Below are 9,384 nucleotides of genomic sequence, written 5' to 3' on the forward strand. Positions count from 1 at the left end.
AACTCCAAAAGCATGGTACTTTGAAGAGATGATGTTCATCAAAGATCAAATGGCCATAGCGGCAACTGATAGTACAGAGCTAAGTACAGTACTGATAATTTTTTTTTTTAAATTGTTTTATTTGATTTTGAATTTTACATACATATATGAGTGGTACTTTAAATTACTACTGTAGACTGTAATTATTTTGCCATGAAACTGAACCAGCGGGCGAGTTGAAATATTTTGTGAAATCATCTCTGATATTCTTCGCATCAACAGTAGAGTTCCCTCTGATTGATTGTTTGTTGCTCATTTCGCCAAGAACCATCTTCGAAAGTGCCATTGTTTGTATTCTCATAGTCCACATCACCTCTTCGTATATAAAACCCTGGTTCCTGTTTGACAAGTAATTGTGTAAATGACAACAACACATTACTATTTTACGACACTTTTCAGGATGAAATTTAACTGGTTTTTGGAATATTTTAAATCTTTTTGTCAAAATTCCAAATGCATTTTCGACAATTCGTCGAGCTCGAGATAATCTATAGTTAAAAATGCGTTTCTCGTTGGTTAATTGAGCACGATTATATGGCTTCATGAAATTTGGATGTAGCTGAAAAGCTGCATCTCCAATCAACACATATGGATACTTTTTTTCAGTGGTAGCTAATCTTCTCGGATGTGGAAAGTTTAGTTGATTCTCTGAAAGCTTTCTCAAGAATACAGTGTTCTTCATAACTCCACCATCTGATACTCGTCCATTGGCACCAACGTCAATCATCATGAATTGATAATTTGCATTGACAATGGCAATGAGTACAATACTGAAAGTGCCTTTGTAATTGTAGTAGTATGATCCAGAGTTGGCTGGCTTTTCTATCAGTATTTGTTTTCCGTCTACACTGCCAATGCAGTTGGGGTAATTCCACTGTTCTTCAAAATCATTAGCAATTTCGTTCCAACCGTCTGCAGTTTTGGGTACCTGCAAGTGAAACACATTTTTCTATTTAAACTGTTTTTTTTCCAGACTGAAAGTGAAGAATGTAGAGTATCGGAATCAGAAGAATTCCCGACTTGCTCTTCAACGTCAAAAAAAAGTTAGGAGAATAGAACTGAAGAGCTGGTGGGCTTGGCTTTAGAATATTTTAAAAAGCCCGAAACTGAAGCAGACATAATTGCCAAAGGATGGGCTTTGAAATTGAACAGATTAGCAGCAGATCGGAAGAGATTTGCAGAAAAAATTATTAATGACACTCTGTTTGAAGCTGAGAATGGAAGTTTGACTAAACATGGAGTGCATTTTCTTACTTCCAATAACTCATATGTTCAAGAAAATCGTCAGGCGCATTATCCATATGCTGTGTTGCAACCAACGCCGTTATCTTCAAACAGCACATCACCGAGTCCAACATATGGCCATGAAACACAAGTAATCATGTCGGCAGTGCCTTACCAAATTGAGCGCATCATCCCACCAGAAGAAGACGTCCCCAATACTGAACTTCAAACAGAAGCAGCTACAGTAGGCGAATATTTGCAACACTTTTCATCATTTTAAGCAATTTTTTTTTTAAATTATTTTTTTAAGTACTGAATTATTGAGTTGATTTTACTGAATTATTGAATTTATTGTATTGAATTGTTATATTTATGAAAAAAATGGTTGATTTGACTTGTTAAAAGCATTTGTTTATCTTTTAAACTTCTTACCTGTATATTTCCCTTTAAGGCGTCAATGATAGATTCGCATGTTTCCAGGATAATGTTCGACAACGTACAAGAAGCAATAGCACATGTAAACTTTAAATCTTCTTAATCCATTCCAGACGCTAAATATCTTAATGTAATTGAGAAAGCCCTTTGATATGGCAGAATGGCCTTGCGCATTACAATTATCTTGTTTTTGAATTTTTAAGGTCTTATCAGCTCCAATAAGTGATTAAAAACTGAATCATCCATTAGCATGAAATTTTTAAAATCTTCAGGTTCTGTGTCACGAAGATGGCGCAGTAAATGCTCATTTAATAAAACGATTTCTCAGCATGTACTACCCCTTTGACCCAGCGCTTTCGTCACGTTTCTTTTTCAGAGTTTTCATTTCACACGCAGCCAAAGTAATGGTGAGAAAAGCTAAATCTTTATTGGACATCATTGTTTTGATTTGGAGAAACAATCACAAAATATTTTCAAACTCTTGTAAAATTTATAAACTTCCCGCGAAAACAGGCAACCTACCCATGCAACAAACAGTCTCACTAAAACATCATATTGACCGATATTTATTGAAACAATATTGAAATATTGATCGTCTACGGGCTTCGCAAAGTTCTAAATTAACTCGAAGAGGAACAAGACATAACAGTGAAAAATCCGTTAATTTCTTGATCCGCACCAGGCGTTAGTTGCGGAAACGAAGTTCTAAAAACTCTAACGGGAGCATCAAAGTCAGCAACGACATCAACAGTAGCACAGAACTTCAATCGTCAAGAAACAACGAACAAAAAAGACAACGAGGAAGATGTTAAAACTGCGGAAAGATTTGAGCATGAAACAACCTGAAGATAAAAGTTCCCTCAGCGGGTTTTAAAATTAAATAAAGCCCTGTAGTTTGAAAAAAAAGCGGACGTGAGGTGGAATATGAAGCTTGATGATGTACTGAAGTCATTCGGGTTACACCGTGCATCAATTGATCCACAATGTTTACACAAAATGTTATTAAAACTATATTATAATGACGGTATATGTTACCATCTACGAGTTAACTTACGTAGTGACGAATATGGCCTACGCATTAACATAAACAAGACGAAGTACATGATTATTAGCAGGAAAAACATATACAATGACACACACCTCATGATTAATAACAATTCAATCGAAAGAGTTAAAAATTTCAAGTACCTTGGTTGTCAGATCAATGAAAGTTGGGATTGTTCAAAAGAAATAAAATGTCGAATCGAATTTGCGCGAAAAACTTTTCTCAAATACAAAAACATATTATGTAACCATGACCTCAACATCACAACCAAAATACGTTTGACAAAATGTTATGTTCAGTGCTTCTCTATGCGATGGGAACGTGGACTCTAAAAATCACAGATATGAGCAAGCTAGAGTCCTTCGAGCTATGGCTTATTAGAAGAATTCTAAAAATCCCATGGACCGATCGAGTTACAAACAGCGAAGTTTTGAGAAGAGTGAACCGCAATAGAGAGTTGTTAAGGACTATAAAACAAAGAAAAGCAGCATACCTACAAATTATGAGGCACTCTAAGTATGAGCTCCTACAAATAATTATCCTAGGAAAAATTGAAGGAAAACGGGGTATTGGCCGTAAACAACTTTCGTGGCTTCGAAACATTCGACAATGGACAGAAATCCAGAACGTTGGCAACCTTATAGATGTGGTGAGAGATAGAGAGAAATATGCTGCGATAATTCAAAATCTGTGATTTTTTTTTTTATTTTTTCAATATACAATATATATACATATTTAACATGTAAACATTACATTATTATATTATTATTAAGCTTATTAATATTGTACATACATATTATTAAATGTTATACTATATGATCACCAATATTCGAATACGATTTGGTAAATAAAAAAGAAGAATATTTCCACCTTCAGGTTTGATGGCAAAATTAAGACTAAGGAACATTAGGTTTGCTAACAGCTATTTGTACTAACGACAGAACATTCATGTTGTTCTGTTGTGTTCTTATTTTAAGCAGATAAATATATTTGGATAAGTTCTTATCTGTTACTGATAATTACAATATATTATTATGTGTATATGTCATGATACATGTTTATATGTTTACAGCTGATACGGGTTTGTTGATATATTTGGGTTTGTGAGTATGATATTTTAGCTTCCTTAACTCTTGCTAGAACGGTGCAAAATGCCACTGAGGGCTAATATGCCTTCCCCTGCCGTAAAGCATGGAGGTGGTGGAGCCATTATTTGAGGGTGTATGGCGGCGTAAAGCTTTGGGGGTTTCGTACTTATTGAGAGAGTAATAGAAAAAACTTACAACTTGAGAATCAATTCTATTTTCAGTAATACTACTTTTTCTTACGATTCCCAACTAATCTTTTATTTTGAATTGTTGTTACTATTCTTGCTAAGCTCTCCGAGTCTTCCTTATAAAAAATTGAATTATTAATTTCCCTATACTTTTCAAATTCTCTATAGCTTTGTCTAGGCGACTGTAAGCGATTCTTGCTGCTACTGCATTTAAATGATCTAACTGAGTTCGTTTAGTTTTTCATTTATTGCTTCAAGAGCGCATATTAAATAGTTTATTATAAATTCAGATTATTTTTTATTTAGTGATATTTTTCCATCCACCAGATTTATCATAGTATTTAAATGATTTAGTAAATAGATCCCTATTATAAAATTATAATTTCTATTTTTTAATGGTGTTGATCACCACTTTGTATAGGCATTATCGGGTAAATTAAATTCTGTTGGTACTTTAGTATACACTTTGCGGGTAATTGTTTCTTTGCTCATTACTATACTGAGTATAATATTATTTTTTACAATCCACTTAACTTATGTTCGCTCCCGTGTCTATAAACGCAACTTATTTTTTATTTTGAATTATTATTATTCTTGGTAAGCGCTCTGAGGCTTCCTTATAAAAAATTTAATTATTAATTTCCCCATAATTTTCAATGTCTTTATAGCTTTGTCTAGGTGACTATAAGCGATTTTGGCTGCTACTGATGCTAGGTTGTCCTGCTATTCGCGATCTCCTTTGACCGGCCTATATTATCTACTTCCATAGGCTCTTCTCTATCTAGCCTTAGTTGGTTTGTGTGTTTTTCCTTTCTCTACCTGCATTTTTATCCCTGTAATCTTTATATGTTTGGTACCGTTGCCCATATTGATGAGAATTATTATCCCTATTTCCCTTGTGTAGAAAATTTTATATAATCCTGTGTCATTTCTATAATTGTGTTAAGTAATAGACACGACCGTGTAATAAATTTTAATTCATCAGCGTTGTATTTTAATTTCTGAATATCTATTGCTAATTCGCTTACTGTATTCGCCTTCATGTTGCATATTTTTCTATATATTTCCACATCGGGTATAAATATCTTTCGCTTCTCCCTGTCCTATAATACACTGCTCTAGTTGCTTCCTTCCGTGTTTCCTCGTTTTGAATATTTAATAGAAGATGTTCTATGCTGCTCATAAATGAATTTGTTGTATCATCTCCTCTTCCCGTAAAAGTTCGTAAATTTTTCGTTTTAAGTAGTTTTCGTTCACTGATTGTCTTTGTTGGAATTCGACATACTACTTCGGTTCAGTTGCTCAATGAGTTTCCCATTTTGTATTTGAATTTGATCCTCTTGTGTCATCATTCTTCTCGTCGAATGTGCGTTGCCTTGTTGATACAATTTTTAAGTTTTGTTTCGTACACTGCACCTCTCTTTGGTGAATATACGCTTTCTTTATTTAAGTTGTGTTCACTGCAAAATTATAGTTTTAAACTACAACTATTTATGGTGATAACACCTTTATTTTGGCCCCTGTATACAAGTCTTTTTTAACGCCTTTCTAAAGTTAAGGTCGTCTTTCACTGCACAAAAATTGTTTTATGTTATATCCTGGAGGGTCTGGTCAACTTCTTAAGTGGACTGCAGAATCGGAAAATAGTTTTTGAGTTTAATAGATTTTCTCACTATCCTTGTAACATTTGTTTCAAGGATTACCACTTTTATAACTAGGTGGGGTTCGAACGTTTAATAATATTCCCGAAAAATTAAATAAGAGAACCAGTTGGTTTGTAATGAGTTTATGAACTGAATCTTTACAATTTTTGTTTAATTATTTGAATACAGACAATTATATAAACATTTATTGATCGTAAAGAAATATTGTGAGCAAGTGTTTATGTTGCAGGTTATTCATATCTTGCGGTGTAAATATAATTGAATTCTTTATTCTATTTGACATATCTCTTAGCCTAAATATAATAGTAAGTATAATTCATTTCGTTACTTTATGATATTAGATTAAGGTAAGTATGTTAAATATCGTTATTATTGAGATAAGTATTTTAATATAACCAAAAAACTTTATAATTCAATTATACTAAATATTTTAATAATTTATTTAATTTTACTTCATTATTTTAGTTTTAACTTTAATTAGATGTCGTTTGACGCAACACCGACCCCGTTGACACGATCATGATTCTTCAACATCAATGGGTAGTAATGCGAGCTTATGAATAGGGACGTCTACCACTCGTACCTTGCCGTCTTGTCCTTCTGCGGTTACGGCTACTCATCCTTGTATCCACTGCTGCGAGGACGAGATCGTCGGGCTGCAGATAGCGTTTCGGGTGCAGCTATTTGTTGCGCTCCTGAAGGCTTGTCAGATATATTATGAACTAACGCTGCCAAAACTGTTGCTTGAGACAGCAAACAAGTTGTCATCTCTCGCATCAACGAATTGGGTCCGTTGGCCCTTGTGCTGTTGGCAGTGTTCGCAGAGAGCAACCGATTGGAAGGTGTACCTCCATCTTTAGGGTCCTGGCTCAACAGTGCGTATGCAAAATGGCCTCCACTTTGGTCAGTAGTGTTGAGAACTCTTTTGTTATGAGTAGAGCGTTGCAGAGTGTACGAACGACCAGATTATTGGCGGACTTAATCGCCGCCTCCTATAATCTGTCGAAATGCTGCGCCCTGGATGGTATAAAGTCGAAGCTGAATCCTATTTCGGCGGCGAATCATATCAGTTTTGGAGCTTGCGCTCGAAAGGCCTCCTTCAGCTAACGTAGCTTGCGGTAGCCGCCGACGAGGTTTGTTGCGTTGTCGCAGAATATTTTCTGGTGCACCCTTTTTAGGGTGAAAGTACAAGTGTTAGTAGGCAAATCCGAAACTACTTCTAAACATACTGCTTTTGAAGTGAAGCAAACGAAAACAGATACATAAGTTTTTACGGAAGGTCGACCACGTCTTTTTAATATAAAAAAGGGTCACAACGCACGGAGTCTTTCAACTATCAAGTTTCCCAATATTTAGGTTTGAAACTTAGACCTGTAATGAAGGTGATGCATTGGCGCAACTCGTGACCAGAATTTGGCAAGAAGATGTGCCTCCAAGAGATCGAGACGCGAAAGGGAATTGGTCTTCAGGCCAACCACTCTAAACTTTGCAGTAAGCAGCATACATTTGAAAACACTAGCAGATTGGCTTCGTATGTATATGCAGCATCTGTATGCTCTTATTGAAGCGTCGATAGAGTTGATGAGAACTACAATAAGCTGGCTTGAAATTCTGTTAGGGTCAAGGCGCAATAAAATCAACTCTTAAATAAGATTTTGTTTTGGTAACTAGTGGGGTTAATAAACCAAAAGGATGGAAAAAACGAGGGTATAATGACAATTCCGTTTAGTTGCTCGCAGATCATTTAATTCTCTTCCGGCAAACAATGGATTCCTAGTGTGTCAATTGAATTTTTTTCAACTAATAAATTCCAAGTGCTTTACTTGAATTTTTGTCACAGAAGCTTAATGACTTTTCAGTGCATTCACAGCCGAAAAATTAAGGGTGGTTCGAAAACCACTTTGTTAGTGTGCATAAAAGCCTCTTTTATTGGCAAATGAACGGAGTGGATACTTATGGCGCAATTCTCTAAGCAGTCTCTAGTCACTATTTGAGACATATTGAGGTAAAATCTTAATTTGTGACTAGTTACTATTCAAAACACAGTTTTTACTCTTTCATCGCAAAATATTGTCTCAAATTTGTAATATGATAATTAGCACATCTGTGTCAAAAGTTCAGTTTTTCTATTAACAATAGCTAGACAATCGTTTCTTCTCTTTGCAATTCGTGATACCAAGTGCAGCCAGATCCTTTTCCACTTGATCTCTCCAATGGAGTTTAGGTCTTTCTCTTCCTCTGCTTCCCCCGGAGTGCGGTTTTTGTACAACGAGAGCGGACTTTAGTTTTCAATTGCCTACTCAGTCTGAAGTAGCACTTGTTGGCAAAAGTTATTCTGCGTTGAACTTAGAGGCTGACATTATTGTTGCTGTTAGTACTGCTTCCAAGATAGACGAAATCATAAACGACTTCGAAGTTATGTCTGTCATTAGTGACGTGGGAACTAGGTGGCGAATGTGACGACGGTTTGTTTGATGACAGGAGATATTTCGTCTTGACCTCGATGCTTCGCTTCGTTATCCATTTTGTAGAAAGCAGAAATAACGGTTCCAGTTGAGAAACGTGTTGTTTGCATTTTTGCTGACTAGACTGCCAATCAGGAGTGCTGTGCTGAGCATCTGGCATTCAGTGGTGTCAGTTCCAAAAGGATCCTTCCTATCCTGTCCGGGAGCCTTCTGCGTCAGTGGTACGTCGGCAGATCAGTCTGCCAGAAAGGGAGTCGGTGAGCGGAATGCCTCCTCCACGGAGGAGGGTTCAGATCCTCGCTGCAAGCAGAGAATCGCCGCATCCACGATGATGGATGATTCCACTTCGGGTGAGGGAGCGAGACCTGCGTTAAGGTCACCACCGCGGCGTAAGGAACATATGGGGTCTCCGTGTAAAAAGTGTGGAGAAAAGGGAGGGAGTAGTGGTACTGGGAGCGGAAAAGATGGCCCCGCTGAAAAAGCGGCTGCTCACTTCGCAAGTACTGGGAACGCGGCTGCAAGGCGTATAGCCAGGGAGTTGAGCCCCGGGGACGCCGAATCCTGTTGAGACCTGGTCGGTTGTGGTCAGGAGTAAGGAGCCTGCAACTTCTTCTAAGGAAGTAATTAGACATGCTGTTAAGAATGGATCCTTCACTACGATTGCGTAGTTGTGGATTCCTCACAACTTGGTATATGTGTCGCCATGGAAGGGGACTTCGTCAGTGAGGATAGAAACGGCCGCTGGTCAAGTCTATAAGATATGCCGCGGTCGTAGGAGGGAGGATACCACCTTTCTTCGCGTCGATGACGCTCTGTTATCGTGGAAAGAGTGTGCGGAAGCTCTGATAGGAGCGTTATTTTCCATGGCGAAGTGTCGGGTACCTCAAGCGTAAAAGGTACCTGTCCCTCCATTAGATGATAGGGAGTTGGGGTACGCTTTTGGCCTGGTTTGGTCTAAACGGCCCCCAAATTTAATGGTTTGAACAGAGAGATGTGGAAGTTCATTCCGGAATACTTCGAAGACATTTACAATAAGAGCGTCTGAGAGGGAAACTTTCCAGGAGAGTGGAAAAGTGCTAGGGCCTGAAGTTCCCTGATAAGATCAAGAGTGATCCTCGTTCTTATTGGAGTATCACACTCCTTCCAGTACTTAGATAAGTGCTGGAATGGCTTCAGGAGCTAACGCGAATGCATGGTTTCATGTTCATAATGCCGTTAAGAAAATGTCAACAAGTA

This window comes from Bactrocera tryoni, unplaced genomic scaffold (genome assembly GCF_016617805.1).
Source record: "Bactrocera tryoni isolate S06 unplaced genomic scaffold, CSIRO_BtryS06_freeze2 scaffold_25, whole genome shotgun sequence".
Lineage (NCBI taxonomy): Eukaryota > Metazoa > Arthropoda > Insecta > Diptera > Tephritidae > Bactrocera > Bactrocera tryoni.